Source organism: Triturus cristatus, chromosome 10, assembly GCF_964204655.1.
Source record: "Triturus cristatus chromosome 10, aTriCri1.1, whole genome shotgun sequence".
NCBI lineage: Eukaryota > Metazoa > Chordata > Amphibia > Caudata > Salamandridae > Triturus > Triturus cristatus.
This window is the reverse complement of record NC_140593.1, coordinates 399,255,081-399,270,835: the sequence shown is the minus strand read 5'-3', so window position 1 is coordinate 399,270,835 and position 15,755 is coordinate 399,255,081.

Genomic DNA, 15,755 nt, shown 5'->3' with positions numbered 1-15,755 from the left:
TTCGATGTATTTGCTCTTATAAGTCTGTATCTCAGCCTCTTTACTCTGTTGTTAGGCCAAAAATCTCCTCTTACAACCTTTTTCGGTCTTGTTTCTGTATTATTTCTTTCTCCAATCCAAGTTCTCTTTCTCAGAACTCGACCTTCTGATTTTTCATTCTCACTTTCATCGGATTCTGTTTCAAATGCCTCTTGTTCTTCAGCAGTTTTCTTTCGCTCCACAGTCTTTTTCACCACTGTTTGAGACTTCCCTACTTCTTTCCCTCCTCGAGTCTCCGACACGCAATCTTCTTGCTGTCTACTTGTCCCTTCACCTAGCTTATCAGGAATGTTCCCTACACCTCCTCGGGGGTCTTCCGCAATCTGTCCCTCTCTATCTTCTTCTGACCCTACTTCTTCAGGTATAATCTCAAGTGGTTCTTCAATCTCCTCTTCTGATTCCGGAGTAGTCTCTGTGGAATTACTCTTTTCTCTTCTTTTTCCTCCATTGCTTTTTGGAACTTCAGGCTCTCTTACAGAATCTGATCTCCCTTCTGAGACTCTCAATGGTTCTCTTGAAGTCTTTTCTGCTTCTTTTTCTGAACTTTGATTTTTTCTCACTGGTTCTGGGTCTTCATCATCACTGGAATCTGATTCTTCAAAATACTCCTTGCCAGTCCCATCCTTTGGGTTTGGAACGCTCAGAGTATGACTCGCATGTACCCAGTTTTTCACACCAGCACACTTCACTGCAGTTGTCGTAGTCAAAATAACTTGTCTTGGCCTTCCCCACCTTGGAACCAAGCAATTTCTTCTTCTGTGTACTTTAATCCTCACCCAGTCCCCTGGACTCAGATCATGAGCTTGCTTCTTCTCAAGTGTGGTAGCTTCTTCTCCAACCTGGTGAAACACAGAATGAACTGCGTCAGCCAGGCCTTTACAGTAATCCAAAATCATGTCATCAGTTATTGTCATCAACTTATTGACAGGTACAAATGCATGACGCATTGCACGTCCCATCAAAATCTCGTGCGGACTCAACCCAGTAGTTCTATCTGGAGTAGATCTAATAGTCATTAGCACTAGAGGCAAGACATCAGGCCATTTCATTCCAGTGGCTAAACACATCTTACCAATCCTGTTCTTGATTGTGCCATTTATCTGTTCAACCACACCAGAAGCCTCTGGCCTGTATGCACAATGTAGCTTTTGCTGTATACCCAACGCTTCACAAATCAAACTCATGAGCTCATTATAGAAGTGTCCACCTCTATCAGACTCAATCGTTACTGGAAACCCGTACCTAGGAATCAACTCTCTTAACAGTAACTTTGCCACTGTTATTCCATCATTTCTCCTAGTCGGATAGGCCTCCACCCATCTTGAGAACAAACAGACTACCACTAGAACATACCTAAGTCTGTTCACTTGGGGCATTTCAATGAAATCTACCTGCATTCTCGTGAAAGGACCACCTTCTCTACCTATCGTTCCCAGACTCACCACTGTCTTTTTCCCAGTGTTAAATTGCTGGCAAATCAAACATCTTTGACAGATGCTCTCTGCAATTGTCCTGAACTTTGCATTGTACCAAGTCTGTTTAAAAGACCTGATCATCGCATCCCTTCCCAAATGTCCCTGGCCATGATACATCCTTGCCATTGTCGACAGCATTGAGTTGGGCATGACTGGTCTGCCATCTCTATAGACCCAAACATGGTCTGTTTCTCTTGGGGCACAACCTGCCTTGACCCAGTCTTTCTTTTCTTCCTTTCCTGCAACTGTTTCACTTCATCCCACGTTTCTAGAACATTAGTAAACATCACAGAACAAAAAGACATTTCTCCTTCTCGTTCCCTATTAATCGAGTGATTGTTCTTAGCACAATATTGTGCAATGTCGTTGGCAAATCTGTTTCCAACTGTCACAAAATCATCTCCTTGTCCATGAGCAGCACATTTCACAACTGCTAATTCTTTAGGCAACTGTATCGCCTCAAGCAATTTCCCAATCACTTCAGCATTCTTTATTGGAGTCCCACTCGACGTCAAGAAACCTCTCTGTAGCCAAAGTTGGCCAAAATCATGCACAACTCCAAATCCATACTGACTATCAGTCATCACAGTCACTCTCAGATCTTTCCCAATCTCACAAGCTTTCGTCAATGCCACCAATTCTGCAACTTGTGCAGATTTCACTCCTTTCAATGGTGATGCTTCCATCACTTCTGAAACCTTGCACACTGCATATGCTGCACTCAGCACACCTTCATCATTCCTCAGACATGATCCATCTACAAACAGCACATGATCACTCTCAAGCAAGGGAAGATCCCGTATGTCTGGTCTCGGTTTTGTACAGTAATCCAGCACATCCAAACAATTGTGATCATCTTCTGTCTTCACACCCACATTTTCAATATCCGGCAATAATGTCGCTGGATTCACATTCACACATCTCTCCAGAGTCACATTTGATGCTCCCAGAATGACTTTTTCATATTTAGTCAGCCGACTATGTGACATGTACTGAGTTCTGCTTCTTGTCAAAAGAATTGCCACATTATGAGGTACGAATACCCTTACAGGATATCCCATTATAATTCCCTCACTCTGTTCCAGACTTCTGCATGTTGCAGCCACAGATTTCAGACAACCTGGTAAACCCACAACTACAGGGTCAAGTGTCGATGAAAAGTACGCAATAGGCCTTCTCAGTAATCCATGCTTCTGGATTAACACTGAAAGTGCACATCCATTTCTCTCACTACAGTACAATTCAAACTCTTTTTCATAGTCTGGCATACCCAAAGCAGGGGCTTCACACATTCTGCTCTTCAGCTCCTCAAATGCTGCCATTTGTTCTCCATCTAGTTCCAATGGATCTGTCATCTCACTTTTTGTCAGCTTAATCAGTGGCTTTGCTATCAGGGAGAAATTAATTATCCACTGACGACAATAACCCACCATTCCCAGGAACATTCTCACTTCTCTCTGGGTCTTTGGGGCTTTCATTTCTCTGATAATTCTGATCCTGTCATCAGTCACTTTTCTCAGACCTTTTTCACTATTGTGTCCAAGATAATGCACCTCTTTCTTGCAAAATTGAAATTTAGCTGGAGATACCTTTAACCCTCCATCTGCCAGATGATTCAGTAAAGCTATGGTATCTACTTCACAAGCTTCACGTGTCTTTGATGCCACAAGCAAATCATCAATATACTGCACTAGTACTGAATTTTCAGGCATAATCAAGCTCTCCAATGATTTTTTCAATAACTGATTGATTATCGAAGGACTCTCCGTATACCCCTGTGGGATACGACACCATGCTAAAATACGCTGGCCAAACCTAAATGCAAAAATCGGCTGGCTGTCATGATGCAATGGAATTGAAAAGAAAGCATGACACAAATCAATCACTGTGTACCACTCAGCATCATGTGGAATCTGATACAAAATCACTGACGGATTTGGCCCAATAGGACAACATGCCACCACAATTTGATTAACTTTTCTCAAATCCTGTACAATCCTGAACTTCCCATTAGGTTTCTTTAGCCCCATTATCGGTGAGTTACACGGGCTACTCAATAGTTCTCTTAAAACTCCTTGCTGAATCATTTTCTCAATAATAGGAGTTATTCCCTCAATTATTTCTGGTGTCATTTTGTACTGAGGAATGTTAGGATAAGTAATTCCTTCTTTCACTGAAATTTTCACAGGATCTACATTATTCATCAATCCCACATCCTCTCCAGTAAAATCTCAAACTGTCCTTTTCACTGTGTCTCTCAGCTCTTGAGGCAAATCCTCCGGATCAAATACAGCATATGCACCAATTAACTCACTCTCTCTATTTTCTAGAGTCATTCGGTACAAAACATCCTCATCTGGTGTTTCAAAAGCTATTCCATCCGGTGTACAAAAAATTGTACAGTTCATTTTACAAAGCAGATCCCTGCCTAACAAGTTCACTGGACTAGTGTCACAGACAATAAATCTGTGCATGTCTGAAAATTTCCCTATTTGTACTCTTACTGGTTCAGTAAGACGTGTCTTGATTTGTGTATTGGCTACACCAACTACTTGGATTGCTTCATCCGAGAGAAGAAGATTTCTAATATCTGTTGACCTGACAGTTGATCTTGTCGCACCTGTGTCTACTAAAAAAGTAACACCTTCTTCATTTATTTTTCCATCCACAAATGGTCCTGCCTGGTCTATTTCTAGAGTTGCACCAAGTATGCACTCTTCCTCCTCTCTTCGGCACCGTCAATAATCACCTTCAGACTCACTCCCTTCATTCTTTAACAAGTACTGCTGTACCTGGTTAGAACGTCTTGGTTTGTTTACCTGCTCATCATTGTAGAATCCCGAATCCTGATTGTACTTTTGTAATCCTCTATTCTGCGGCAAGGGCGGTTTTGGCTCTTGACTCTGCTGTTTCACAACAGAAGGTTGTTGCTGCTGTCGATTATTCCCTTCGTTCTGCACCTGTTGATTTAAGGTTTTATTCTCATTATTCGCTAATGGTGGATTGGTACATTCAGATCTCCAATGTCCCAGTTGGCCACAGTTGTGACACGGGAACTTCTTTTTGGCTTCCTCAAGATTCCCCTTTCCTTTCCCTGCATATCTAGGCCTATTCCCTGGATTATTTCCTGCATTATTCGCCTGTTCCACCAACTGTGCTTCCTGTCTTTCCGCAACTTTCACTTGTGCCCACATTGCTTTTTCTTTCAGCTTTCTCTGTTTTGCTTCAATTTCATCACTGAAGTATTTTGCATGTCTCAAAATCTCATCTATTTTCTTACTCTGCCAGTCCACTGTATGCTCACGAATTCTCTCACTAATCTCAGGTCTCAGGCCATATACAAATCTGTATACAAAATGACTCAAATCCTTGTCACCCAGGTGTTCATCCCCACTGAACTGTTTAAAAGCCAGTATCAGCCTCTCATAAAAAGCATGAACCAATTCTTTTGCTTCCTGGTGTGTTCGATCTATTTTAACCCAGTCTGTCTCTTTTGGAGGTACTTTATTTTTCAGGTATACGATCACCTGCTCATACTTTCTCATTACCTCTGGATCTGGTGCTCCTGTTCTCTGATCTCTTGGATATTCCTCAGTAGGCCAACTTACAACTATTTTACACTCAGCCCACAAGTCTGCTGGAACAATTATATCAAACAGACTATTTAGGTCAATCCACAGCACTTTTGACAATTTCACAAACCTGTCTACCTGCCTATACCACTCGACGGGCTTTTCTCTCAGTCGAGGGAAATCATTCGTAAATGATAAAATATCCTGTCTGGTCCATGGAACATGTACATATCCTCCTCCAGGTATTTCTCTCATAGGATAAGCATCCACTGTTTTCTCTTTTTCTCTCACAGGAAATGCTGAATAAGTCCTATCCCCTGATTCTTCTCTTTTCTTGTACCACCTATCCTTCCACTTCTCAACATCACCCCATTTTCGCAATAAAGCGATCATCTCTTTAATCTGTCCTGTTCTACCAGCACCATTCAGATTTTCAATATCTTTGTCTGTGAAATCCATCCTGTAAGACTTCTGCAAAACTTTCACTTTATCAATGTCAACTCCGTGCTCATTCGCTATTGCTCTTAATCTGTCATGTGTATTTTTAGCTCTCCAGGTGATATTTTTACACATAAATAACAGTTCACCATCATGATGATTTTTCAGAATTTCCGTAGGAACTGTCCCTGCAACAAGCTCTTCTAATTCTACACGTAACCTAGCCACATCAATTGCCTGTGAATCTTTATCCCTCTTTTGAAGAACTTTCATCCATTCATTCAAATCTTCAGCTGTTATTTCAGTAGATTTTCTCACTGGAACCACTTTCTTCTGCGGTTCTAAAATTGGCATCCCTGAACAACTAGCTTCACCAGCATCCAGTCTTGAATTAGACTGTACCTCTAATCCTTCACTACATGTGTCATGTCTGGATTGCCTCAGATCACTACTTTCTGTTCTTCTTCCTGAATCTCCTTAAGGACCAGCCAAACTTGTCAATCTATTCCCAACATATGGAATCACCAAACCATTCTCACCCTTCCTCTGCTTATCAAAAACAGGCATAATCGGACCTATAGTTACAGGCACCGTAACAGCGTCTAGATTCTTTGTCAGCTCTTTGATCTTTTCAGTCAATTCCGATGTAGTTCTGGCTAATTCTCTCGTATTTTCGCCACTGCTTCTATTCTCTCTTTCCCTGAAAGGATTACCACTTCTTAACTCAGGTGTCACATTTTCTGTCTCAATGATACGCACTGTATCTCTTATCGGAGAAACAACTGGTGTACTCTCTTCTGGTTCTGGTCTATATGGAGGTGGTCTTTTGTAAATCATGTCATTCAAGACCTCATCCTCATATTCATTAACTCCATATCTCCTTACTTCTGCCTCAGGAACCCTTTCTGTTCCCTCTTCAACTGTTCTCATAGGATATAATCCCTCTGACATACTAGCATCTCGCCATCTCGTCATTCGATCATGATGAGTTTCACGACCATGTCTTCTCCCGAACATGTACCTATAGTTTCCCCCAGACCTCTGTTTCTCTCGCTCATGTACTTCCTCTTCCCATTCCACTAAAGCCTCAAACTGTGTCAGCCTTGGTCTTGGGTCAAGACATAACATCTTTTCCCGTACATTTTTCAACACGGCCAGATTAAATGAACCATGTTCTGGAAATGCTAAAACTCCATCTTCCTTGGTATACCTAACCCAATTCTCCAACCATATACAGGTATGATACCCATATCTCGCAGCCATGAAGGATGCAGGCGTTTTCGATGGAGGTAACAATTCACCCTCTCTCGTTTTAACATCTTTATCCTTGTCAAACCAATTTTTAATCTTTCTGAACAAAGATTTTTTCTTTTTCTCTTCTTGGTAATACATTTTAACGTTTACCAAACTTTATAATCAGGTGTCACATTTTCTGTCTCAATGATACGCAATGTATCTCTTATCGGAGAAACAACTGGTGTGCTCTCTTCTGGTTCTGGTCTATATGGAGGTGGCCTTTTGTAAATCATGTCATTCAAGACTTCATCCTCATACTCATTAACTCCATATCTTCTCACTTCTGCCTCAGGAACCCTTTCTGTACCCTTCTCTTCAATTGTTCTCATAGGGTATAATCCCTCTGACATACTAGCATCTCGCGATCTCTTCATTCGATCATGACGAGTTTCATGATCATGCCTCCTCCCAAACATGTATCTGTAATTTCCCCCAGACCTCTGTTTTTCTCGCTCATGTACTTCCTCTTCCCATTCCACTAAAGCCTCAAACTGTGTCGGCCTTGGTCTTGGGTCAAGACACAACATCTTTTCCCGCAAATTTTTCGACACGGCCAAATTAAATGAACCATGTTCTGGAAATGCTAGAACACCATCTTCTTTAGTATACCTAACCCAATTCTCCAACCATATACAGGTATGATACCCATATCTCGCAGCCATAAAGGATGCAGGCGTTTTCGATGGAGGTAACAATTCACCTTCTCTCGTTTTAACATCTTTATCCTTGTCGAACCAATTTTTAATCTTTCTGAACAAAGATTTTTTCTTTTTCTCTTCTTGGTAATACATTTTAGCTTTTACCAAACTTTCTAATCCCTTCCGTAATACAACTGAATAGTACGATGTTTTATCCAATAACAGCGCGACTCACACTAACGCACCAATCCTGGAGCGTCTATGTCACTAGAGTATAAGGTGACTCTTTCCAATCCTTGCGCGGCTCACACCAACGCACCAATCTCAGCGCGAGCACTGTTCTGATCTAATATCCAATCAGAGCGCGGTCTGTTTGACGTCAGCAGTCGCTGCAGTCTCTCCTGCTCCTGTCTCCTGTCAGTCGTCTACCCCTCCTTTACAAAACTTCTCAGTAGACTTCGTGTCAGATTCTACAAAATCTATTAGTTACAACATATAAACATCTCCATTGTCTGCTTCGCTAACCAAAGAATAGTAAAGAAAATCTATTTCACAAGAATCCCGTTGACACAGTAGCACATCCCTCTACTCTGCCCTTCTAACATGCATTCATTAACTGTTTCCTCTAGGACTGCTCCAAAGAGTTTTACAATCAACTAAATGTATGAGCATTCACGCACATTCATACAAGAAAATGTAGTACATACACACAGAATCCTGCTTTTCCCGAGAACAGCGAACAATCTGCCCCACTACAGAATTATAACATACGTTAACCAAGCAGTGTTTACCTCTGCCCAGTCCTTCAAACAAGCTCAGAGAATACCTATTACTCCTCCCGCGATAAGCTTTAACGGTGAACCTTACGGATCCCTGGGACTTAAGACCAGAGTTTCACAGATAACCTTCGCTACCATACACACTCCTTTTTATACCAGAAATATTTCTAATAGTAACACACAACGATGTCACTAATTCCGAACACAGACAATGTGACGCGCAACTTCAATTGTCACACGTTTTTCCTGCATACGTACAGGACCAACAATCCCGTCTTTCCCGAGAGCAGCATATACTTCCCTCTGCCCTACTACGGAACTGCTACCAGCTCCCAAATTCCAGAAGCACTACATAAAACTCAACACGACGACTCCAACATATAGTATTAGTACATATACCAACATCAATCAATAATCAATAAATCAAAAGCCAATGTACAAGCAATCTAATCAGATCAAGACAATCATCAAAACCATCCTCTGCTACCAGGAAATTGGTGCAGATTGGGGTGTACTAATTCTCCCTACTTCCACGGATAGAGTAAATTCACAGATACACGCACATACACTCATCATACGCTTGGGCCCATTTCACTAACATACACTCAGATTACTCTATCAGCACTGAACCTGTGGAAAGAAAACCTTCTAAACACCCTGCATCTACACTACAGTCGATAAGACCTAATTGACACTGTCTTGAGTCATGATTTAACCAATAATAATCAACAATAATCAAAATAGAGTACTCAATAATTGACAAGAAATAACCACCAACACAGTATTTCAAATAATGGTAATTTATCTAAAATTAGTTCAAAGAAAATCAATTCAAAAGCAAAATCATTATTCTCATAATTACCTATTCTAGCTAAATGTCATAAACGAGTCAGGACAGGTCTCTCGATAGAAGTCTCTCAAGTCGCCGTCCTCACAGCATCGATCCTCACCAACGCAAGTACGGAAAGAAGTGGCCTCAGAATCCAAAATGCAATGAACAAACCCTCTCTAAGCTAACAATATTTATAATAAATTTAACAAAAGAAGGCAACATAAAATGTTTTAGATATCCGCTGAACCGCTGAGCAGAGCGAGCAGGAAAGGATGTAGCATCGCTACATTTGGAAAAATCTCCGCTCAGAAAAAACCACAAAAATAAAAAGACGGAAGACGGAACTAAATCTTGAAAATGTTTCTTTTTCATGTTCATATTTCCTCGGAACCAGCATGGTGATCACAATTTCATTGTGGCTCCTTTGTCTTCCAAGGACATTTGGATGTCCGCCCAAAGCTGCTGTCCTCACGGAAAACTTTTAACCAGGCGAAGACTGTGGTCAGATGACTCTCGACCATGTTCAGCAAGGCCTTCTCATCAAAATCTCAGCACTCGAATGTAGGCTTTAAACGGCAGCCATTTTTAACTAGGCCAAAACGTACCATCTTAATTAAAAGAGACAAAAACAACGTTACCACAACATAGTGATTAAACAGTGTTAACCCCACTAATACCCTTATGTGTATGTAATTATCTAGCCTTTGCAACACAAGAAAAGCATTAGTACACGACATTCAAAAGCGTTTTTGTGCTTTAAAAATAAACAGCACTCAGCAACATTTATTTAATTAAACATGCACATTATTAGTAAGCAACACGAACGCATCCCCACGTGTAGTTTCTATTGTTAATTCGTATTGGTTAATCAAAACATTTACACAAAACAAATAATTAATAATTATGAATTAATAATTTTAATTTCTTTCGACAATAGACAAACCAGAGCTTAAAAAAACCCAATAGATTTTCAACAGAAAACTCTGCTCCAGCAAGGTAACCTGCTAAAATGTTTAATGGTGAAACCTGAGCATTGACAGTACAAGATATCAGAAGTGAATCTGTGTAAGTCTCCCATATTCTAAGCTATGGGATAGCAGGACAAACATGATATTCATTGGTACTTGCTCCAACACCCACAACCTTTCATGTAAGTATGCTCAACAGTGTATGTCACTATAGAGCATTTCTTGTAAAGTGTGCTCAACGGTGTATGTCACAAAGGCAGGAGCAACCGTGCAATCTTCCCTCACATATGCTGGACTGAAACAGCACGTTCAGGACCAGTACAAACTTCCCTGACACACAAAGAACAGATATGGCCCGGTTATTTTCAGTATAGCTTTTCCCTCACACACACAATAAATACAGAAGAGGCCAAAGCAGCACAAACATGCATACTCTCGTACACACAAACACGTGCACACACACACATGCGTGTGCACACACAGAAAACATGTATTACTTGGGAAGCAGTAATGCACGCTCATCTCACACTTATAAGCAGGCAGCATGTGTGCAGGGCCTACCATTGACGCCTTCTCTTTCCAACAGCTAACTCCTTCACGTGTTCTGAGCAGGCGCTGATTCAAAGATGGAAGCAGAGGCCTGCTAAAAGGGGTCCCCTGGCCTAACAGTTCTGATGGATACAGCAACCCACAGATTCCTCACCTTAGGAAATACCCGATCCATACTTCAGATTGGTCTGCAAACGCTGTTCCCAAGCAGTAGCTCTCCAGCACCGCTAGGTGGTGCCAGGCGGTCCATACATGACTCTGCCACTGGATATGATGAAAGTGGAGTATATTAGGCAATAACTGGCACACTGGTGTCAGTTCTTGTTTTCTGCCCCTCATCGAAGTAGGTCAGGAACTTTCCTTCCTTGAGGAAATTGTGGCACTAGAGGGGCTGTTTAAAGTCTTGACTCCATTCCCAGATGCTGAACTCATCCTTGTCACCAGAGAAGGCCCTGACATTGACAAAGATGAGACTGTAGTTTTCAAGTCCATTGGCCAAATCTGTGCAAGTCGAGGCCTTACAGTATGGTGTGTTGTATCTGTTTAGGATGGCTCCTTCACTCTCTCGGCCACCTCCAAAGGAGATGACGTTCTAGCTTGCATAGCTGCTCCTACGCCTAACTTCCACTTTTTTTGACCTTTCCACCTGATAAAACGTCCTAGCCTGCCAAGGCAACATCCCTTGAATGGTTAGTGTTACGATTCCATTGTTCTGCTTCTGCAGGTTGCTGCACATGGACCAACTGCAGTCTGGAAATCACTACTAAAACTCATGCAGTGTCCCTGTATGACTTCTGCCTGATTCTCATTTCAATCTTGGACACACTGGAAACACTACAGTTGCTTCAATGGACTTCAGGGTCCATAATGCACTGCCAAGTATTCAATAAGACATGGTATCTACTGTGCATTGCGTTAAATAAGAGTAGTCCTACTGTGCCTCGGGAGTGGATTCTTCCCCGCAGGTCTTGTGAGTCCCCTCTGGACTTTCTGCTGCCTAGAACTGCTTATACGATGCCATTTTCTGAAGCTCCTTGTTCATACATGGAAGTTTGAACCGCTGTGTACCAGATCTCGTGTTGCCTGTTTTCCTATGCAGTCCCTGCCTTGCTTCAGCCAGAGCCTGTGTCCTGTTCCTGTGCAGCTTGCTGCTGATTTCCCTCAGCCCTGGATTGCGTTCACTTTACTCCCTGGTCTACCTTTTTTTCTCCAGTCAGTTGCAGCCCAGGGCTGCACCCTTTCTAATTGTTCCTAGTTTGTTCCTTCTGTTCCTATTATTATCTTTGCCTATTCCTTCGTTTGTCATAGCTCTTATGTTTTCTCCCAATTCTCCTAGATTTTGCCCCTCATGGTCTCTTTTTTTAGTGTTTTTCTAGTTCTTTTGAAGTTCCAGTCTCCTGCTTGTTACAGATCTTAGAATTGGTGTGCTTATTATGCCCCCTCTGTTTTCCTGTTTTCCTTGTATGCCCTGCTCCTGACAATTTGCTACAGCTTTTAGGTTTCTTTCTAGTGCTTGCTGTGCGTTCTACTCAAGGGCTCTTGTGTCTGGCAAGTGTGCTATTCTGTGCTCACCTGAGTATAAATGTATTCCATTGTAAACAATTTGGTTCCTGGTGGCATTCCCTGTCCTATCCTTTGTCTTGTGTTACCTGTAGTCTTAAGTGTCTTAACTGTGACAGTGTGACATTTCTATTTTCTTAGGAATCACCACTGTGTCTCCTGCTAGACCCATAAGAGCTTGTCCTTGTTCATGCCTCAGGGTCCAGGTGCAGACCCACTTCTGCTGCCTCCTTTCTATGGGCTTTGCAGGGTGACTATCTGTAAAAGTAATACGGACAGAGACATTTACATTACATGTTGCGGTGGGAGGTTCTGAGTCTTACCTGTGTACAACCGGAGTGGTAGCCCAGTGTGTTTGCTCATTATTGGCTCTTTTCCCTGTTTGTTAATATTAAGGTTGCTTTGCCTCCTCTATCCTGTTACTGTACTGTACCCTGTTTGTGCCTGTTCTTGTGAATGCCTTTGCCTGTTCCTCTGCATCGGTACATGACTTCCGTAAGTAGATTCCTTGACCTTAAAGGGTGGTCTGCCTGGAGTCCTTGACAGGTCAGAGTCTCCGTCGCACACCTACACAAATGCTGCCATGGAGCCATCTACGGTGTAGCTCCTGAAGCTGTTGACATTGGAAGACATTATTCCTGTTATGAGGGACATAGTTACGACAAACCTTAATGATGTTCCCTTGAAGGAGCACAGAGCTTCATTTGAGCCAGTGGCGGGGCGGGACGGAGCGCGGCGACCGAGGGAGGGAGCTTGGCAGCCGACCCGAGAATCCTGAGAATCAAGGAACGGCAGAGCCTGGTGTCCGGCCACTGAACATTTCGAACATAGCGCAGCGGAGCCACACCCGCATCGCATCGCAGAGGTAAAACAGAGGGAGTGGCGGGAGAGCCTGGCTGCCGTTAGGGCTAACCCGAAGTGTTGTGCCCAGGTGCGCATGCAGTACTTAGCCGAGAATAAATAAGGACACAGTCGGACTCAAACCTCAGCCTCTGAAGCCTCTGCAACCTCATAGCCTGTGCCCTCGGTATAACTCTGAAAACCACTCCCAGGAGGGACTTGTAGGGCGGAAGGGGCCAAGAGCAGCAGGAGAACGCAGAGGCAACAACAATAGTACTGATAGTATTGGTATGGTAACTGCTCTAGGAGAGACATGATACATCTCGACTAGCCTGGACACCCCTCCCTGATGTTCCTCTCCTCATTGTGCCTTCCCTCCTACTCCTATTGCTTACAATTCTTTGTGTATTGCCCTCCAGCTGGCATTACCCAGCAGAACTGGAGATCACTGTGTAACTACAGTAGTGGACACAAAGAAAGAGACGAGTACCTAACTTCCTGTGTCTGTCAGACATCAGCCTCAGCAGTGACGTCTGACTGACAGGTGAAACTTTTATGACTGGTCGCGTGCTGCTCCAGAACCCAAGGAAATATAGCAGGAAGCACAAGAGGATCTTGCTGGATGCCCCGGACTGAGACATCTTCGACGAAGTTGGGGACGCTGGGGAAGGACAAGGAGCAAGGAGAGGACTGCCCAGCCTACTCAATCCAGGGGGGATAGCGACAGGTGCTGCTTCATTCCCGTGCCAACCGGCGCACAAAGCGACATTGGGGCTTCCGCGGCGTGGGACGCACGTGGTTTGCCCGGGGCCAGGCGTCCATACCCGTCCATGCCCGTCGGAGCCCGACGGAGGCCGGGCTGGGCCACTCCCATAAGAACTTAGCTGCGGATTCTTCATAAGTCACCAACAGTAATACCTGTGGTATTGACATTGTCATATTACGTTATACTCCTGTAACTATACTTTTGTCCATCATGAGTAAGAGGAAACCAGGACAGGGTGCGGCAGGAACTCTGGATGCTTTTTTACAAAGGGCAGAATCTGTCCTAATTAAGGAGATCCAACTCACAGAACGTAGGCTATCACTTGAACCCCTCCCCTACCAAAATAGACTTTCCCTGACACCATCACTAGTCGGATCTAATTTAACGATAACTCATGAGGCAGATTCTTTTCATGCTAGTTCTCGACAAGATCCAGACTATGTGATAGACGACTCTTCTTCTATTTCCTCGCTTAGCATCGATCAAAGTCCTGCTAGGCCCAAAGTTAACACCAGAGGTCAGAAAGCCAAAGCAAGTATAACTCATACGGCTGATCCCCCAAAAAATAGAAAGGGTCGTGGTCCATGTAAACAGAACAAACCTGTGCAAAAAACAATTGAGAAGAAATTGAGAACCCCCGTAGATTCAAGTGGAAATAATGAACGCCCCTCTAGCGCCACTAACATCATCCCTCTCACTACGACTGGAAAGATTGCGGATAACAATCGGGAAGAGAATTTTTGGGGTAGACTGGAGACAATGATAACAGTAATACTGGATCCAATTTTACATAAAATATCAATGGTGGAAACCAGGCTTGCCAAGGTGGAAGAGCTGGTAATCTGTAAACCATCGGTCCCCCCGCCATCAACCCCAAGTTCAATCCAGTCCCGACTAATAATAGGGCGAAGAGTAGCGAGTATGGCCAAATTGTGAGTTTTCCTGAACCTAGACAAACGCAAGTTAGGAGTCTTTCTGATAATAATACTCCTAGTACTTCTCGCAACTCTACTCAACCCGGTTATCCTCACAAAATCCGCCACTCGGTCCCAGAACCTAGTAATGCAGCCAACTTAGAAGGTGGCACATTAGGTGCCAGGCAGCCAGGGCAAAATGAAGTTAATGACTCTGAGAGAGGTCATAATTTACCCGATCACCGAGATATGTCCATGAAATCCCTACAAAACTTAAACCTGCCCCCTGAAGCAACCCCGTATACGATTATTCTGACAAACGTACCCACCTTACCAAATAATGCCTTAGAACATTGGTTGACTCTGAGGAATAAGTCCTTATATTTCCTCGGCCTAAGGACCGGCATTACTAACCTTCTTTTTTCAGAATTTAAAATGGTAAGGAGAATAGGGTGGGTGGGCACTTCGGCAAAATCTTTTAGTGGTGACTGCGTTGTGTTAACCTTTGGCTCGACGTCTTTGGTCCGCGCAATTCTGGACAGGGGAAGTACTGGGTCTTTTAACCCTAATGACATCAATATTCTCCCCCTTGGTTACTTTTATCAACCACCAAAACACTTACATTTTTGCTGGCCACCACTTGATGTAGGAGGTGATCACAGAGGGAATAGAGAGTCTAGATTCCGGATTCCTGTGAGTAATCGATTTGATGCATTGAACCAGTTGGAAGATGTTGACTGACTGGCTTTGGGGCTGTATCCTCATTCTAACATGGAATTTGACTCCCCCGTAAGTAAGAGCAAGTTTGGACTAATTAGGGTAGGAAATACACACCCTCTTACTCCCCATAATGGCTGCCAAAAGGAAGAGGATATGGGGAAGATAGCCTTAATTAAGAATATACTTTCTAACTCTGTGGATAACCCAAATGTATCACAGCTACCCCACGATACAGTCGAGGACCTATTAGGGCTAGTAACCATCACACATGCCTATGATGGTGATAAATCTGCCCTCTGTCATATTGTATCATGGAATGTGGCTGGCATTCGGTCAAAGCTAAGTAATCATTTGTGGTGGGAATTTGTC